We start from the raw sequence: 20,288 nt of genomic DNA on the forward strand, positions 1-20,288 counted from the left end.
TGAAGTCTGAGTGATAAGAGCCAAAATTATACCAACATCCCTAACTGCTCAGATTAAGGAACTGGATCCAGAAGGTGGACATAAATGTTACGTCTAAGCTATTACCACAGCAGCAGACCCAAAGCACATATTCACTAGGTGCTCATGCAGCTGAAGATGGAATAAAGTAATCAATCGGTCAATGAATTTTCCCAGGTAACTAGGATTGCGTCACATTTCCAAATCATTTTAACCATAACTTCTATCAAGGTGGTCAATACAGACCTGTCTGTTGAAAATAGAAAGAGGAGGGGCGCCTGGGTGGCGCAGTCGGTTAAGCGTCCGACTTCAGCCAGGTCACGATCTCGCGGTCCGGGAGTTCGAGCCCCGCGTCAGGCTCTGGGCTGATGGCTCAGAGCCTGGAGCCTGCTTCCGATTCTGTGTCTCCCTCTCTCTCTGCCCCTCCCCGTTCATGCTCTGTCTCTCTCTGTCCCAAAAATAAATAAATGTTGAAAAAAAAAAATTTAAAAAAAAAAAAAAAGAAAATAGAAAGAGGAACTATTATGTTCCACCAGCTACTATTTCAGAAACAGAAAAGAGGGGAACAAGTTGATTTGTTTGCCCAAATATTACAATTGACTCGTGTTTTCCTTACAGTATGGCATGGCAGTCTCATACCAACAAAGGTTTTTGACTGTAATGTCTAAGATACTGAGAGAAGCACTCCTCCGTAAGAGTATCTCGTGAAAACTCTTGCTTTACACAGATATATTGTCAGAACCCTGAACACCTGGGTGTGTGATATACTTTAATGTAACCAGACAACTTTGCCCAATCAGATTAGACAATTGCCCATGATGCCTGGGTCTTGGAAGCAATCTCTGGGTTGGTGGTCATTGTAGTGAGTCTGCTGGTGTTGGTGATACTCTGGAGGTGAAAGATCATAGCAGCATGGCAGCCAGATTATTCTCTTTATTGAATCAAACTTTAATCTGGTGAAATGTGCAATAAGACTTCAAAATTTTCAACTAGTAGAAATATTAGTATAGACTTAATCAACATTATTGTTGTTGTTATTCATTCTTTCAAAGTATGTTTATGAGTGTATTCACTGTGGGCAGAGCACTATGCTAGGCAATCAAGAAGTCCCAAAGATGAATTAAAACATGAATTACACTCATGAACATTATGGATCGTTTTTACTAGAAGGGATAAAACGGACTAGGCAAGAGATAAGTGAATTAATATGCGTGAAGTTTTTAGAATGGTGTCTGATAGATTAAAATTCAGTAGAAGTACTAATAAGTGTCAAGTATTAGGTATTATTAGGAAGTGATACAAATGAGGGATTATTTTCATATGAAGATATAAGGAAAATTTTGTGGGGAAAATGGCATTGCAGTAAGGCTTTGAAGTATGTTTTCAGTTTTAATAAATAGACATGGTCAGAAAGTGTAATCCAGGGAGAAACCCAAAACCTTCTCTTTGGGATGGGCAGAAAAGAGTAAATTTCCTGGGTGCCTGTGAGAAAATGGAGGGGAGGAGCTCATATTAGAAAGGAAAGAGGAGAAAGCCCTTTAATGCCAGGCTGAAAGGTCTGGACTTTCTCAGAAGTGACACACCTGGCAAGTTCCTATTTGTTATGCATCCACAATGTACTCTGCATCAAATTCAAGGTGGCTCTACCCCAGGAAGCCTCCTAGACAAAGCTTGGTCTTCATGTAGAATGAACCCACAAGAGAAAGAGGAGAGCAAACATTAGAAAATGGTGTTGGGAGGACCAACTGGTCTTCCCAGGTTCCGAAAAGCTGCAGAAGCATCTGGCATCTAAGTTTAAAGAGCTGAGAGATGGGGAGGAGATGACATGTCGGCCATTGTGCCACTGGCCCATAACTATAGACATCCCTAATTCAGATTCATCATGGACACTGAAGCCACAGAGAGCACATGGCAGTTGAGCCTGAGCCCGTAGAGCTAATGGAGCAGTGTCCTGAGGAAGGAACAAAGCAAACAGCCAAAGAGAGGAATAACAAGGCAAGCACCAAGCACAAAATTCCTCCTAGTGAAGAAGTCTTGGAGAAAATGGCAATGTGAACAAAATAATGATGACAATATTATTATGAGCACTTAAGGAAAGTGAATTAAAGCACAGACGCATTCACGAACTTGAAACGTAAGTTTCAAATTGTGAACTTCAGTAGATGCAACCCAAGAATTCTATATCCAGCCAAGATAGCACTCATCTATCTATTAAGAGAATGATATACAACTACTTAGCAAATATGCCATTCACGTACTCTGAGAAAAAAAAATAATGGGAAGGACTTTAAACAGAAAACTAATCCCAAGGAAGAATTTAAATTAGGGGAATGTGCAAAGGAGAGGAAAAAGAAGCAAGGGATAAACCTGGCAATATGTATAACTGAGTCTAAAAGAATAATGACGGAATGATGGATAAGGAGAAACATTGCTGTGAGACTAGAATTCCTAGAATAGAAAACACATCCTGCGAGGGAAAGCCTAAATACAGTTTAACATTTAAAGTATAAAACTACTTCAGTAATACCCAGAGGTTGACAATCTCGGGAATGGGTGAATGAATTATGAAGATACTATCTCATCGGGAAAGAGAGGAAAGGAAAAAATAGTCCAGAGATCTCAATTTTCTGGGGTGGGGGAATCAGCAGATGAACAGTGCCTTGTAAGGAGGAAATGTTGGCATTTTGTTTTCAAAGAATAGCAAAGAAATGCACTCAACAAATAATTGTAGGCACTTATTAGATATTTGTTGAAGCAATAAATTGTAGGTGTTGAGAAAGAGAAAAGCACCATGAGTTGAACAGAAAATGATTTAAGATCTTCCACATAAGAGGAAAAGTGAATAGTAATTTGATTCAATTATCATAAAAAATGAAATGCCAAATTAAATATAAAGTAGAATGGAAAGATTAAAGTCAAGTATACACACTTTTCATTAAATGTGAATATGCTGAATTCTCTTATTAAATTACAGAGACTAAGACTTTCTTGGTGAAAAAAATAAAGCTAAAAACAAACAAACAAAGCTCAGCTATCTGCTATTTATTTATTTATTTATTTATTTATTTATTTATTTTAACGTTTAGAGAAACAGAGCATGAGCAGGGGAGGGGCAGAGACAGAGGGAGACACAGAATCCAAAGCAGGCTCCATGCTCTGAGCCGTCAGCACAGAGCCCGACACGGGGCTCAACCCCACGAACCGTGAGATCATGACCTGAGCCAAAGTCGGACGCTCAACCAACTGAGCCACCCAGGCGCCCCTCAGCTATCTGCTATTCATGACCTTGTTACTCAAAGGGCATGCAGACAACAGCAACAGCCTCACCTAGACCCTGTTAGAAATGCAGAATCCAAGTTTCCACACTAGACCCACTGAACAAAAACTGTGGCCTCATAAAATCCGCCCATAATTCATCTGCACATTAAAGGTGGAGGAACATCCTTTTACAAGACTCATATTTAAAACAAACTTTAAAAAGAACACTGAAAATAAAGAGGTGGCAGACAAATACAAACAAATAAAACAAAATCGGTGTCGATATTAATATCAAACAAGGTGATGTTTAAAGTTAATTAGCAAATAGATCCAAGAGAGACACTGTATGTTGATCACGTGTGGATTAAAGCCCAATTATTAAATTGTTGATGTAATACTATTATTAAAATTATTTTTATTTGACCTCAGGCTCACAAGAGTGATTCGTAAGTCCTAGTTTTCATCATTGTTCCATTCATAGCCTACTTTTTTTTGGCTAGTTGGATATTTTATTCATTATTTTTAATCCTATTACAAACACCTGAGAAAATTAGGAATGCACCAGAACTAGGAAGAGATAACATTTATGTACCAATTCTGAAAATACTTTAATGCATGTGCTTTTAATTGAGGAATGAATTAACATAAAATGATAAAGAAGGAAATGTTGTATTACTGATCCAAATGATTATTGAAAACACATTTTAAAAAAGGAACAAGAAGAGAAAATTTTTGCATAAAATAAAAAAAAATCTAGGAGACACGGAAGAAAGCTTTTCATGTCAATTCCATTTTCTTATACAGTAAAACCTTGGTTTGCGCGCATAATTCATTCCAGAAACATGCTTGGAATCCAAAGCAAATTGCCTCATAAGAAATACTGGAAACTCACATGATTTGCCCTACAACCCAAATATATTCATATAAAAATGATTACAATACTGTAATATAATACAAAATACTAAAGAAAATACAAAATATAAAGAAAATACAAAATATAAAGAAAAATAAACAAATTAACCTGCACTTACCTTTGAAAACCTTCATGGCTGGTGGGAGGGAGACAAGAGAGAGGAGGGTTACTGTGCAGGACGACTTTCACCGTCACTAACGGATGTTGACTACACTACAGTATTAATAAACTCTTGTCATAGACCGTATTGAATGTAACTGGCAATAAGGCAGCAGAGGAAAGGGTCTATATCTACAGGCTGACCTGGAATGAAGCAAAGCATTCCTAAGCTTACTCTTGGATGGAAAAGCAAAGGACTGTCCATAGGTGCTTTGAAGTGACAAAAATTACATTAGTGCCAGTTGTGGGCACCTTCCAACGTTCTGAAAAATCACTGATTTCTGCCAAACGCCACAGCCTGAGACCGAGCATCTGAGCATGGGAGATGATTACCCACAATCCCGCAGAAAGAGAGAGAGAAGAGCCATTGGCTCAGTCGTGATCATGTGATATTCGGCATCACATACTACTCTGATTGCAAGACATCGCTCGTTTATCAAGTTAAAATGTATGAGAAATGTTTGCTCTTCTGGCGGAACACTTGCAGAACACGTGACTCACGATCCACGGTTTTATTGTATAGCGAGCTTGTTAATTTGAACTACTGTGGGCAAGATAACATTAAAGGACCAAAGATTTCGTCTTTAAGTTTCTTTCATTTTCATTTTCTTTTTAGAGAGAGAGAGAGCGCGTGCGATTGGGGGCGAGGGGCAGAGAGAGAGAGAGAGAGAGAGAGAGAGAGAGAATCTTCAGCAGGCTCCAGGCTCAGTGTGGAGCCCGACCCAGCCCGATCCCACAACCCTGGGACCATGACCTGAGCTGAAATCAAGAGTCAGACACTTACTCTACTGAGCCACCCAGACTTACCCGGGAAGGTTTAGTCTTTAGACTCGTTTTTTGATCTATGCTTACTTACTTCTTTGATAATCTCATCCAGTCCAGTAGTTTTAACAGCAATACACTGTTGACCTCCAAATTTGGGCCCCTCGCCCTGACCTCCCTCCTGAGTAGCATGACCTGATCTCCACGTCCACGTGCATCTCTAACAGGCATCTCAGACTCAGCGAAATCAACGCAAACTCAGCTTCCCTCATCCAGTCTACATTCTCCATCTTCCTCCCCCTCAGCAAGTGACACCACGGATGCTGCAGCTCAAGCCAAACACCCCCCCCCCAAAGTGATGCTTGACTCCTCTCTTCCTCTGACCCCCCACACCTAATCCCTCAGCCAATCCCGGTGTCTCTGCATCGCAGGTCTAGAGAATCCTGCCCTCTCCCGCCACATCCTGTGCCCTTACCACCCTGGCTGCCTCCTTCATCTATCTCTTTCAAGAGGCTCCTAGCCATTTTCCTTCCTCCTACTGATATTTTCGACAGAAGAGCCAGCGACCTTTCCCGAACATGTCACATCACATCCCTGCTCTGCTCCATATGGTCGCCTCTCCCCCAGAGTTATCAGCAGCGCCTTCGTGGTCCTGCACCACCTCATCCCCTGCCCCCTTCTGTGACCCCATATCCACCACTCCTCCGGCGGTCACAGCCCTTTTGTTAGAGCTGTACTCAACTCCTTGCCAAAGGAGTCCCCAGCTCAAGCACTTAGCCCTCGCTGTTCCCTCTGTCGGGCATGCTTTTCCCCGGAGAGCAGCACACTTCCTCGCCTTTGGGTCTTCTTTCAAATGTCACCTTCTGAACGTGTCTTTTCTTTTTTTTTTTTATTTATTTTTTATTTTTTTTTCAACGTTTATTTATTTTTGGGACAGAGAGACACAGAGCATGAACAGGGGAGGGGAAGAGAGAGAGGGAGACACAGAATTGGAAACAGGCTCCAGGCTCTGAGCCATCAGCCCAGAGCCTGACGCGGGGCTCGAACTCCCGGACCGCGAGATCGTGACCTGGCTGAAGTCTGACGCTTAACCGACTGCGCCACCCAGGCGCCCCTAGAGTTGCATTCCTAATAGCATTGTTGACCGAATATGAACTCTACAGAATATTAGCAAGACATATATCAAATAAGCTTAGGGAATGTAGGGTTAAGTAAAGTTACTTGGATTCTTGATCCACCCAATATATATGTACGGAGTGCCTGCTATTTGTATGTAACAGGCCAGTGGTGAGGCTCTGTTAATGAATAAGACAGTCAACTTCCTGCTTTTACGGAGTTTATAATTCATCTAGGAAAACAGCCATTAATCAAATTATTATACAAATAACTAATTATTTGTTGTTGTAAGCAGTGGTACAGAGGAAAAGCACAAGATGCTTTAAGAATATATAATGTGGGGGTGCTCGGGTGACTCAGTCCGTTAAGCCTCCGACTTCTGCTCAGGTCATGATCTCATGCCTGGTGGGTTTGAGCCCCGCATCGGGCTCTGTGCTGACAGCTCAGAGCCTGGAGCCTGCTTCGGATTCTATGTCTCCCTCTCTCTCTCTCTCTCTGCCCCTTCCCCACTCACACTCTGTCTCTGTCTCTTTTAAAAATAAACATTAAACAAATTTTTTTTAAAAAGAATAGATAATGTGGACTGATCCCTAGTCTAGAAGCTTTCCCCGGTAACATGGTATTTGACTTGCAAACTGGAAGAATGAGTTATCTAGGTGCAGAAATAAGAAAAAGAACCCTGGGCAGAAGGAACAGTTTGTGTGAAGGTCTGAGGCAGGAAGGAACTTGGCATATTCACAGAACTAGTCAAATCAGATAGTGGCATTGAAGCTGATAGGGACCAGATTGTAGGAGTTCACAGGCTGTGCAAAGGGTCTGGGATTTGATCTAAAAGCAATGGGAAACCATTAGAGAGCTCTCAGTGGAACTTCTCACACCCCTTAAAATATTACTACAAATTGTAATTCTCTAAGAAGAAGCATCTCTTCAATTTATTTGACTATGAAAACTACTTTTTGTACCGCCTCCCAATAGGGCCATTATTGTATAGAACACAGTCGGGGAAATGCTACAACAGGGGGAAAAACTATTAAGGAAAACATCTAAGTTGAAAAATAAGAGGAAAGTGTATAAAAATAAAATGAGGCTTTATAGATCAACTGGGTCCATAAATATTATATGGATTAAATTGTATCGTTAAAGGGAAAAATTCATATATTGGTTCCAAACCCCAAATCCAACTTTGTGCTGTGTATAAAGGTTAATTTTGTATAGCTACCACAGGACTCAGCCTTTTCACTCCTAATTCTTTCCCCAGAAGGGATGAGAACATAGGTCCACATAACCACCCGGACACAAAAGTTCACAGCAACTTTCTTTGTAACAGCAAAAGCTGGAAGTAATGCAAATGTCCACTAAGAGGTGAATCAATAAGCAAATGATGATGCAGTCATACCCATCACAATATCAATGGCAATAAATAGGAATGAACTCCTGACATTTGCAGGAATTTGGATGAATCTCAAAAATCGTTGTGCTGAATGAAAGAAGCCAAACACAAAACAGCCTATACTATATGGTTTCAGAAAACTCTAGAAGATGCAAAATAATTTATAGTGTCAAAATAGAGATCAGTGGTGGCCTGAGGCCAGGGCAGAGAAAGAGATGAATTGCAAAGAGGCACAGAGAGCTCTAGGGAAGGATAAAGTGTCCTGTATTGTGACCCGGAGGGTGGTTTCGTGAATACACGCATCTGTCAAAACTCGTCTAATCGTGTGCTTTGAGCGGGAAGAGTTTATTTAAAATTTACCTCATTAAAATTATTAGAAATTGAAGAGAAAAATAAGGTAATTCTAAGGCAGGGAGCATACCTGGTTGCCACTGTGAGCCTGGCACTTCGTATATGCCCAGCACGTGGTAGATGTTCAATAAATAAGGAAATAATTTGGTTAATGCAAACAATGCATCTGTTTTAATGGATATATAGAAATTTTTATCTTGCTAAAAGAGAACACATATTTGTGCGGTTGGCCACAGAGAAAGTAGGCTCCAAAACTCTTAAGAACAATGTAATAAAACTAGGAAATAACAAAAAGACAATGGCAAAGGTGTAATAATTTGAAAAAAAAATGTAAAAACTTACTTCAAAGAGGAAATAAATGAGACGCAGGAAGGGAACAAAAATATATAAAGTCAGAAGTGATAAAGGTGTTATAATTACAGTTAAAACGAAAATATTTTGGGGGTGCTTGGGTGGCTCAGTCGGTTAAGCGTCAAGACTTCAGCTTAGGGGCGCCTGGGTGGCGCAGTCGGTTAAGCGTCTGACTTCAGCCAGGTCACGATCTCGCGGTCCGGGAGTTCGAGCCCCGCGTCGGGCTCTGGGCTGATGGCTCGGAGCCTGGAGCCTGTTTCCGATTCTGTGTCTCCCTCTCTCTCTGCCCCTCCCCCGTTCATGCTCTGTCTCTCTCTGTCCCAAAAAAAAAATAAATAAACGTTGAAAAAAAAATAAAAAATAAATTAAAAAAAGACTTCAGCTTAGATTATGATCTCCGTCCGTGACATCGAGCCCCGCGTCAGGCTGTCTGCTGTCACCACAGAGCCCTCTTCGGATCCTCAGTCACTCTCTCTCTGCCTCCCTCCCCTCCTCCGCCCCTCAGAAATAAATAAACATTTTTAAAGGTAAAATATTTTTTAAATATATAAATTATGTAGTATAGCAATTTAGAAAATGTACCTGAAATGGACATATTTCTAGAAAAACTAAATTGTCAAAACTTAGTCCAAATCAGACAGAAAATTTGAATAGACCAATATTAAGAGAGGATATTATATATGTTGTCAAAGATTAGAAAAGGTACAAGCAAGCATGCAACAGAAATTATAGCCCAAAATCATTTGTGAATTTAGATACAAAAATTCCAAATAAAACACTAACAAAAAGTCATAGAATGCATCAAAAATTATTCATGATCGAGTTGACTTTATTCTAAGAAGGTTAAGTTGGAGAAAAAGCAGCAATAAATGATATTGGTTGTGCCATTTTTGTTAAGTGCCTTATTTATTTATTTATTTATTTATTTATTTTTGAGAGAGAGGGAGAGAGAGAGAGAGAGAGAGAGAGACAGAATCCAAAGCAGGCTCCAGGCTCTGAGCTGTCAGTCCGATGCGGGGCTCAAACCCACGAACAGTGAGATCCTGACCTGAGCTACAGTCTGACACAACTGACTGAGCCACCCCGGTGCCCCTGTTAAGTACATTTAAAAAGAAACTATTGTTCACTGGTTTTTCACCTTAAATATGGCCATGTCATTTAAAAGGGAGAAAAAAAACATTGCAAAATGATTGTAGAAAAAGGATCTAGTAAAAGTAAGCATCAATTCAAGTCAAAAATTCTAATTAACAAAAATTTCTAAAAACAATAAAAGTCATGAAATAGATATCAATAACAAACGAAAAAATCATGTGATGAGACAGTGGATGTATTTCCCTAAAGCCAGAAATGGCAACAATGGCTGCAGCCATCAGCGGTTAAACCATGTTCTGGAATTAATAGCTAATGAAATAAAAGAAACAAAAAGACGTACATATATTCCAAGAGACCGGACCAAAATAAAAACAACTATTAGAACTACTAAGAGAATTCAGGAAGTGGCTGGATACAAGATTAATATTAAAGAGCTTTCCTTGATAGTAACAAATCAGACGGAAACCGTTAATTAAAAAAGGTATGCCATTCTTACACATCATCAGAGAAAGTATAAAGGGTCCAGAAGTAGGTAAGGAAATGTGTAGGTTTGATGAAGACCAGAACACAAGATTGTGTGATATTTTTGTAACTCTGACATCTACGCTTAGTTCTTTTGCCATTTACTTTTACCCAAGGTACAAGGTAGGAATTTAGCTTCTGTCTCCTCAAAATAGGAAAGTAGCCTCTCGTAGCCACCCTGTCCATTCCCCATCACTTTGAAATATCACATTGATCTTCTAATAAATTCATACACATTTGACCTTTTTCTCCAGGCTACTTACGCTATGCCACTGTGTTGATTTTTTTTTTTTTGCATATTTCTGAGCTGATAGTATAATCATTTTTAAGAGAAAATAATATGTGCTAGTTGATTCCAATCTACTGGTTACTGACCTGTCCTGTAAAGCATAAAAGAAAAAATACTGGCGTACCATTAAGCAGACTTCACAACTTGGGAGTCAGGTGGTCTTTTCCATGGGAGCAATCCTGTGTGCATTAGCCTGAGAGTGTCGATTTCTTCACTGTCAGCATGCCCCCCCCAACCTTATTTTTGAAACTGTTATTAAATACAGTGAGAAGTTGATCTTAACAGAAAGTTCCCACCTTCCATGTTCACTGACCTAGTTTGGAGCACAGCAAGTTGTTGCTCAGCTTTTAAAAAACTGGTGACTCTCTCCAGGGGGTTTTAAAAAACTAATGCCAGGTGCTGCACATTCATACAAAGGCACAGCTCAGCATTTCCAGGCTCTTTCAACTCTTCCCTAGGCTGAAGCTAGCAGTTCAGTCAGTCTGTCCCCAAGGTAGCTAAGGGTCCCACCAGGAAAGAAAAGAGTCTTGCTTTTTAATTTTGATTTGCTTTGGAAAGCAAATACACACAAATTTTCGTAAGTGCCTGTGAGGACTCATTTGTTCACCTAGTAACTATTTCATTGCGTAAATATATGTGGGCATCATCCTTCCTGTTTCCAAGGAGATTTAACTGTAGCCACAGGAAAAAAAAAAAAAGTATGCAGATCAGAGAGCTCTCTTTTATGCATCTGATCACAACTTTTTCTATTTTGACCAAGGATTTCAAAACCTTTTTCATAGAAATAACAGGTGTTAATAATCTGGCATTCTGAAAAGTTACAAAGGTCAAAACTGGACCAGTTTGGGGTGAATTTAAAAACCGGGGAATCACGCACAGTTTTTAAATGGGTACTGTAACTAGTTCAGTGTATCATTGTGTTAGCTTAACATTCTCTTAAACATAGCTTTTGACCTTATTTTCAAGGTGACCAATAGATTAAGAAACTCGTGCACAGGTCTTGTCTTCAGTAATTAAATTTAGTTTTTTCCAGAACAGTTTTTCAAGCCATGGTTGGATCGATCATTAACAGTTTAAAAAAAAAAAAATTAATGTTTATTTATTTTTGAGAGAGAGAGAAAGAGTGAGAGAAAGAGCATGGGACGGGGGTAGAGAGACAGGGAGACACAGAATCAGAAGCAGGCTCCAGGCTCTGAGCTGTCAGCACAGAGCCCGACGCGGGGCTCAAACCCAGGAACCATGAGATCACGATTTGAGCCAAAGTTTGAGGGAAGGGGGGGAAGAACCATCAATGTACTTTTGACCAAATTCCTGTCATATGGAAGAAGGTTCAAGGGTATTGTGAATGACTTTGTACTTCAGGTGGTTCAAGATCATAGGCTTTTGGGGAGGATGAAACCCAGTGACATTGGTTTTCAATCATGATTACAGACCGTGGATCTGGCATCAGTTGCTCACCTCATACTGGGAAAACAAATTGACAAAGTAACATAACTAGTATAATTAGCCTGCTTATTATTTTTTTTTAATTTTTTTTTTCAACGTTTTATTTATTTTTGGGACAGAGAGAGACAGAGCATGAACGGGGGAGGGGCAGAGAGAGAGGGAGACACAGAATCGGAAACAGGCTCCAGGCTCTGAGCCATCAGCCCAGAGCCCGCCGCGGGGCTCGAACTCCCGGACTGCGAGATCGTGACCTGGCTGAAGTCGGACGCCTAACCAACTACGCCACCCAGGTGCCCCAAAGCCTGCTTATTTTATAACATCCGGTTGGGGAAGGGGGGATTCTGACATATGTACTCATCTATCAGGCAAAAACTTTGACCATCAAGATACCAGTGTTAACGTGAGAGCAAAGTATTCAGTTTGACAAGTATTTACAGGATGCATATCATGTCCAGGAACCATGTTAGGGCCTCCTAGGTATAACCTTGAATTTCTCCAGGCCTTGGTCTTCCCATCTGTAAAAAATTTGCCTTGCAAAATTTTTTTGCAAGGACTTAGATGAAATACTTTATGATGTTAGCTTCCTAGCAGTCACTAAATAAATAATAGCTACTGGCAATACATGTTATTCACACAAGGAACATGGAAATCGATGCACAGTTAACGAAAAGAGGAAAAATGAACAATGTGCATGAAAAGCCTATTCACAAAAGAATAAACTCAAACGGCTACTAAAAAAAGAACACCAGCCCAACTTCACATACAAAAATATTAAAAAAAAAAAGAGCGAGAGGCATTTCTTGACCATCAAGTGGACAACTTATCTGAAAGTAATACTTACCTGTGGCAAGATTGTGGTAAGATGAGCTGTTTGGGGCCACACTAGTGACTTTGCAGAGTTGTAATCTTTCTGAAAAGGAATTAATCAACATGTACCCAAAGCCTTCAAAATGTTCCTGTGGCCTTCAGCCCGATAGCTCTCCTTTTATTTTAAAGATGTCTGTTACACTGCTTTCTATCACAAAGATTTTTAAAAACAATCTAGATATAAAAAATAGAATGGTAAGATTTCATTCTACATCCACATAGTAGACTGTCATGTAGTGATAAACATAATGTTTGGCCAGAAGTTTTTTACCATGATTATGATTAAAATGTTACGGGGAAAGAAAGATGCAAATCTGTTGTAACTGGCGTTGTCTCTGGCATGTAAAAATATGCATGTATCAGTAAGTTGTTGCTGTATAACAAACCGCCCCTCAAAATTCAGTGACTTAAAATAGCCATGTATTTAGTTTATAATTCTGCAGTCCGTTCAGGCTAGGATCACCTGACCAATTCTTGTCATCTATGTTTACCCCTCCTGGGTTTGTTTGGGTGTCTTTGATTAGCTGGTCAGTTGGAAGCTGGCTGATATAGGACAACTTCAGCTCGAATATTAACATTGTATTTCTAGAGTGGCAGAATTACCAGTGATTTTCAGTGTTTTACAGTTTCCCACTTTTAATTTTTATTTATTTTTTAGAGAGAGAGAGTGTGGGAGCAGGGGAGAGGAGCAGAGGGAGAGAGAGAGAGAATCTTGAGCAGGTTCCCTGCTCAGTGTGGAGCCCAATGTGGGGCTCAATCCCCCGCCCCCGAGATCATGACCTGAGCCCAAGTCAAAAGTCGGATGCTCAACCAACTGAGCCACTGAGGCGGCCCCGATTGTCCGTTTTCTAAAAGCAAACCTTACTTTTAGAAGCAGACAGAAATTAAGATTCAAGGTGTATATCTACTGTGTGTGCATCGAATGCCAAGGACATGTGGAAGCAGTGGTAGGATTGCAGAGGAAGAGCACAGGGCACAGCCTGGGATGGAAGTCGGAGCTTCTCGAGCAGGTGGCACTTGGGCTGGAGGTGGACGGATGAGTAAAGAGGATTTGGCAAAGCAATGGAGGGCAGGACTTTGAAGGCAGGAGAATGGGTCAGCCAGAGAGCCCTGTGCAGGTGGGGGGAAGGGTGCTGAGGCGAGGAGGGGAGTCAGGTGGGAAGGTGGTGCTGGGAGGGGAGGGCTTGTGTTTTACTGACTGGAAGCGAGCTAGGAGCGTTTAAACCCAGCCCTTACAAACTCAGAGCTGGATCACCTTGAAAGGCAGTTCTCTTTTAAGGTTTTAAAAATACTAGGGGGGGCCTGGGCGGCTCAGTCAGGTAAGCGTCCACTCTTGGTTTTGGCTCAGGTCATGATCTCATGGTTTGTGAGTTCAAGGCCCACATTGGGCTCTGGGCTGACAGCATGGAGCTTGTTTGGGATTCTCCCTCCCCACCCCCCCACCCCCACCTCTCTCTCTCTCTGCCCCTTCCCTGCTCTCTCATTCTCTCTCAAAATAAATAAATACACTTAAAAGAATTTTAAAATATTAAATGATAGTCATGTGGACACTGGTACTAAAGAGGAGAATTCGCCTTCAGCTGAGATCAAAACTCCCAAAGAACAAGGGCACAAGTAAACGTACCACCGTCTATTTTCGGCCAACGTCCCTTTCCCCTTTGGAAGTGCAGAAAATCCGGCAACTGCCTGCTAAGGAAGCGGTTTAGAACAGGATTAATCAGTACCTGCTGATTACATTTTGGGCTATAAAATGATAATCTAGCTGTCGTGGTTCTACTGACAGTAGTCTATGTTACGTGTTTTCCAATGAAGTGCTTAATTAAAGTGAAGGCCTAGATATTTAAATTCCTAGAGCCCACCAATCAGCTAGTTGTTTATGACTTTTCAGAGGACCCCTCCTGGTCCCAGTGGATGGTGGTCTGAGGTCCCTCTATGAAGAGCGTTCTCCTGTTCTGAGAGGCACTTGGGCGGCTCAGTCAGTTGAGCGTCCTACTTCAGCTCAGGTCATGATCTCACGGTTCACAGGTTCGAGCCCCGCGTCGGGCTCTGTGCTGACAGCTCGGAGCCTGGAGCCTGCTTTGGATTCTGTGTCTCCCTCTCTCTCTGTTCCTCCCCTGCTCATGCTCTGTCTCTCCCTGTCTCTCAAAAATGAATAAACGTTAAAAAAAATTTTTTTTAATTAAAAAAAGAGCATTCACCTGTTCTGAAAATCAAGTTCAAGACCTCATCAGTGCCCGACTTAACTGCTGTAAGAAGATACAACAGAACACAGCAAACTGCTCCCCCCCCCACACCCCCCCCCACCCCAGTTGACTAATGAATGGAAGTTCGTGTGTGGAATCCAGTCACTAGAGCCACAAATGCCACCTCACTCAGCAGGCTGTCAGCTCTTGTGTCTTCTTAGAAAGTCCAAGTAAATATAACGTCAGTCTGTTGTCTGTGGCAGCGGTAGGCACTTAGGAAAAGCTCAGGGAATCTTCTTTTACTTCCTTCTCTGTCTTTCCACGGCTATCTGTGATCCCGAGCGGAGACCACGGAGACAAGGGCACTCTTTCCGTAATGATGAATGCCCGTTAATGAGGATTGCGACATTTAGCAAATAAAAATCAAGGGGTGCCCAATTCAGTTTGAATTTCAGATACACAACAGGTATAAATGTCAGACATACTTATCCTACAAGATTATTCATCATGTATCTGACGTTCAGAATGAACTGGGCATCCTATGTTTTATGTGCCAATCCCCACTTTAGGGGTTTGCCAGGATGGCACAGGTCCTTTGGCAGAAAAAGGGCAGGGCTGTGAACGGGGGTCGGAGAAGCCAGAGGGGGTGTCTGAGTCAGCATCGCTATGAGGAGATCCTGTTTTCCGGAGCCCCCACCGGATTCTCTTTCATCACGACATCCCGGTGTGATTTTGTTGGGCAAGTCATTTCGTGGATTTCACTATCCTCCCAAATGATTCCGTCGAATTTTATGTAGCTTACCCGGAGAGAAACGAGCTTGTTTAAGCAAGACTAGCTGATTTGCTCATTTGAGAGCCAAAAGTTTGTTAGATCACAGTAGCAGCTGCCCAGCCCAAATGTGCAAGGATATTGGAGTTTAAAAAAAAGAAAAAATGAAGACTTTATGAAAACCCTAAAGTATGAACTGCAAATGAGAATATTCACTTTCAGGAACCTGCCTGAGAACTCCATGGACATCAGCTAGAGCAACTATACAATACAACTTGGACACTGCTCTTGGATTAGAAATTAGAAACTAGAAAAAAATATCCTTCAGCTTCAAGTGGCCAAGAGGGAAAAAAAAAAGATAGAAAAAAAAAAAAAAAACCAAACGGCTCTGTTCTAGAGACAGCCAGATTCCTCTTCTACCTAGTCCTAACTCTGAAGCTTCCACCTTATATTACGCTCTGTCCTCACCGCACACTGGTCCCTCTGGCGCGAGGTTTCCAAATGGCAAGGTCCTCATTAATCTGCGAAGAGTATGCTTAGAATCTGTCTGTGGTTGGGCATTGTTTGTTCTCAGCTTTACGTCCTGAATGTTTTCCAGGAGTCCCGCGAAGGATGTTTGCTCCTTCCAATACACTCTGCCAAATGTGTGCTAATTACTTCCCGCCCCAGGAATCGCTTCTCGGTCTGTTTGGTGCTGCAGCTCCGCGTTCTGGCGCCTTGGGTTGTCTGCATGCCGCGGCGACAGAGGATGTCTGTCCCCACTCTTGGGACAAAGTGCCGCTTCCTATTTGGGGTCTGATCTGAAAATCAATTCCCCACAGAGCAGAAACACTGATTTCACTCATGCATTCTTCCACGAATTATTACTGAGCACCTATTATGTGCCAGGCACTGTATGAGGCTGTGGAAACTGACGTGAAAAAAGCAATATGCCCCCTATAGCCTAATGCAGAAGGCAGATATTTATCTAATAGCTTCCACAGCGTTGAGTGTTTTTGATAGGAAACGTGTAATATACGTGAGGATGCCACAGGGGGCTTAACCTGGGTTGGGAAAGGCTTCCCGGAGGAAGTGGTGTTTAAGCTGAAGAGCAGTTAGCAAATGTAAAAGAAAAATGCGTGTGTGTTGGGGGAGGGTGGGCAGTGAAACAGAAACAACATCTGACAACGCCCCTCAGGAGAAGCAAGGAGTATGATGGGTCATAAAGACAACCAGAACATGAAGGAGGCTTCAGGAGGTCCACAAATATCTAGGAAGTGTCTACTGTGTACCAGGCACTGTTCTAGAATCTGGAGGTACAGCTTGGAGCCCGACAGACATGGAGGAGGTCCTTAAATCCTAGCAGAGGAAGACGGACGACAAACAGGAAGCCAGTGACGAGATGACCTCACGCATGGATAAGTTCACGGAAACAATAAAATAATGACTTTGGGTTTGAGTGGGCTGGGAGTAGAGCTGCCTCAGCCAAGGGGGTCCGGGAGAGGGTCTTTGAGGAGATGACACTTGCCACGAGGGCTGCATGTGGGGAGGAAGCAGCCATTTTCAGGGCCGGGGTAGGCAAGAATGCCATGAGACAAAGACCCGCAGGGACCCTTAGAGCCACGTTTAGGAGTTTCAGCTTTATCCCAAGGGTAACGAGAAAACAGCTGAGTCTGTTCCAGAGATAAGTAGTGTGATTTGAAATAATGATTCTTTTGGCTTTGCTGTAGAGTCTAGATTGGAGAGGAGCAAGACAGAATGTAGCAGGTGGTCCAAGGGATGGGAAAAGGGATTGTGTCCAGAAACATTTAGAAATGAGAGTTGGTTATCTTGTTGACTGGCTTGTACTGAGGATAAGGGAGGGAGAGGAGGGGGGAAGGCCTTTTTTTATTTTTATTTTTTTGTCTTGTGCAACTGGGTAGCTTGTAGTAGCATTTGCTAAGAAGGGGAGATGAAAATAATGGGTTATATCTTGGATGTGTTGGAAGGGGGTCCCCGTGGTACATCTAAGTGGGGGTGCTCGAAAGAAAGGCGCATGCCTGGGTCTAGGCTCAGAAGAAAGGTCTGGGTTGGACATGTAGAACCGGGAGCTATTAGAAGAGGAGATAACAAAGCCGAGGGGAAGCGTGGACCAAGAAAAGAGAGCCTCAGGCACAGCTCAGGATGACTTTCATTTTGCAAAATTTATTATATATCTAGCATGAAAAGGTTCTTCGGTAGGCACTGTGTAACACACGTAACGTATCTCTTGATAAGAATTGTGTATAAGGAGGCCAAGGGCATGGAGAGGATGCCACCAAGGCCAAGGATATGGGTGACCCCCAACCATATTGGTAATCAGCACAGTAACGAGTGATGCAGTGTCTCTATGCCAGGCACTGTGCTGGTTGCTGGAGATCAGCGAAATGAGCCCAAAAGCTCACAGATGGAAGGGAAGTTACGCACGTAGGGAAGTAACAACGGACCATCGTGGGACGAAGGACATTGGGGGACACAGAAGAGGGAGGTGGTTGTAATGGTCTGGACCACTAAGGAGAGGCAGTGATGCGCTTGACCCGTGGGTGCAGCCAAATGACCAACGCTAGGACAGAGACAGATCGTACCAAGCCTCATTGGGGCTCGCAAAGAGAAAGCCCTTAAAACTCTTTACAGTTCATAAAATACTTGTGGGCTGCTGGGTATTTTGAAGCTATTTTCAAACATTACAAAAATGAAAGCCTTCTATGGCAGAGTAACTTGATGAAACATCAGCTTACTCTTCCCTGGTCCACATCAGGTAACTGAATGGGGTCTGAAGTAGGGAAGCCAGAGACCGCCATCAGGAACTGCTGGGAATCTGCTCTTGTACTTGGGCTACCCATGGGCTGTTCAACTTCTCTGACCCTAAGTTCCTTCATCTGTAATCTAGGTGGGCAGCCTATGAAACACTCTCCACATGATGAGGATGAATGTCATGATGTCCCCAAATCAGACCAATGCACTCAGGAGATGGCCCAGGATATCCCAAGTATTCTAGTTACATTCGGTAACACTGATAAATACTTTCAGATGTATCTTCAGGACAGGCATCACATTTGACGGGCCTGGGACCGGGTGTCGCATCTTGGGATACCCCTCGGTATACTCGAGTTAATTGGCAACATTATCTGTGCCACCCATGAGTAAACTTACTGAACAGAAAGTATACCTACTGAATAGAAAATAGAATGACCAAAGCCACAGTATTGGGGGAGCAAGTCAGAATCTCCATCCGATTGATGTGGATTAAGAAAACCAACATGTACAACAGGATCCAAGTTGCCTAAAGTTGGGATTAACTAGCAGAGATTATCCAGCATCAGGTAATAAGGTTGAAACCACCCAAGGGTAAGAGTTGTTTCTAATCCTAACAACGTAATGTCCTTTCCAGTCCATAGCAATTTTGGCTGAAGCCACGATTTTAACACTAAATATGTCCTCCACGATTAATTTTTCAGTCTAGACTTTGCAAACAAAGGAGAGCATTTGTTGGTTAACCTCACATTACTTTTTAGTTACTCTTGCTGCATTAACGGCCTGCTCAAGTCACCGGTTTTAGACACAAAGACTAGGCATACGGAAGGAGGTGACGCCAGCTCTGAACACACTGAAAGGGTGACAAGGGACCGGCCAGTTGGTCATGATGCCAAGCAGTGAGCAAAGAGAGGGAATTTGACACTGAAAGTTGTGGCATTAGGTGGAAGGTCTAGCAGGCATTTGGGAATCTAAGGGCTGGACCCTGTTCTAGCAGTTGGATCCAGATGTCCCTCATAGCAACCACCTTGGTGGAGATGGGAACCTTCTGTGACTTTTTAAGCAGAAGGAGCTCAGATCCACCTGTTCTGTCCTGGGGAGAGAACAGGAGAGTGTGGAAGTGTCTAGATGGTCTTTCTCACTGTCCAGCTCCTCCGGAAGATCTTCAGGGAGCAGTGGAAATCATGCAGGAAGATCTCATTTCTCCTGAGCACTGGGCTAATTTTCTCCTCTGGCTGCCTTCATGAGCCAGGAATTCAAATAAATGGTGGTGCACTTCTTGTTCTAACAGGTCAATAATGTCAACTTCCAACAGCCACACCAACCATGTTATCCAGTATAAAAATGAATCTGAGCATTTTACAACATTCTGTTTTCCTTTAAGAAAAGTATTTAACTGGGTGCCTAGGAGGGCTCAGTCGGTTAAGCAACCAACTCTTGACGTCGGCTCAGGTCATAATCTCGCAGTTCCTGGGACTGAGTCCTGCATCGGGCTCTGTGCTAACAGCATGGAGCCTGCTTGGGATTCTGTCTCTCTCCTCTCTCTCTGCCTCTCTCTACCTCTCAAAAATGGGTAAATAAAACTTTTGTAAAAAAGTATTTATCTTTCAGGAATATGTAAGTTTACCACATTGTGAATATAAACAAACATCCCTGTACCATCATCACCTAACTTAAAAAAGAAAACATTAGGAATACAGTCGAAGCCTTTATTACAGCCCTCCATGAGGACAAGGCACATCACCGATCTCTAGGAACGCCTAACATGAAATTGATTGCAGTTTCAAAGGGAAAGATGGCCACCTGCGGCGAGGCGGGGACCTGGTCCGAGAACTTCCCAGGCAGTCATAGCACCGGGGCATGGTTTTCCCGGAGCCCAGGCCCTCTGAAACCTGGTGAGATTCCCTCCCGCCACGGCTCAAATCCATGCTGCCAAGTAATGCCAACGAACTTTAAAACTCTGCAGCAAGTAAGTACAGTTTAGTACATTTTTAAAAAATTCAAGTTCATTACCATGAAAATGAGCCTCTTCTCTGTCACAGCTTGCAAAT

This window comes from Prionailurus viverrinus, chromosome F1, assembly GCF_022837055.1.
Source record: "Prionailurus viverrinus isolate Anna chromosome F1, UM_Priviv_1.0, whole genome shotgun sequence".
Lineage (NCBI taxonomy): Eukaryota > Metazoa > Chordata > Mammalia > Carnivora > Felidae > Prionailurus > Prionailurus viverrinus.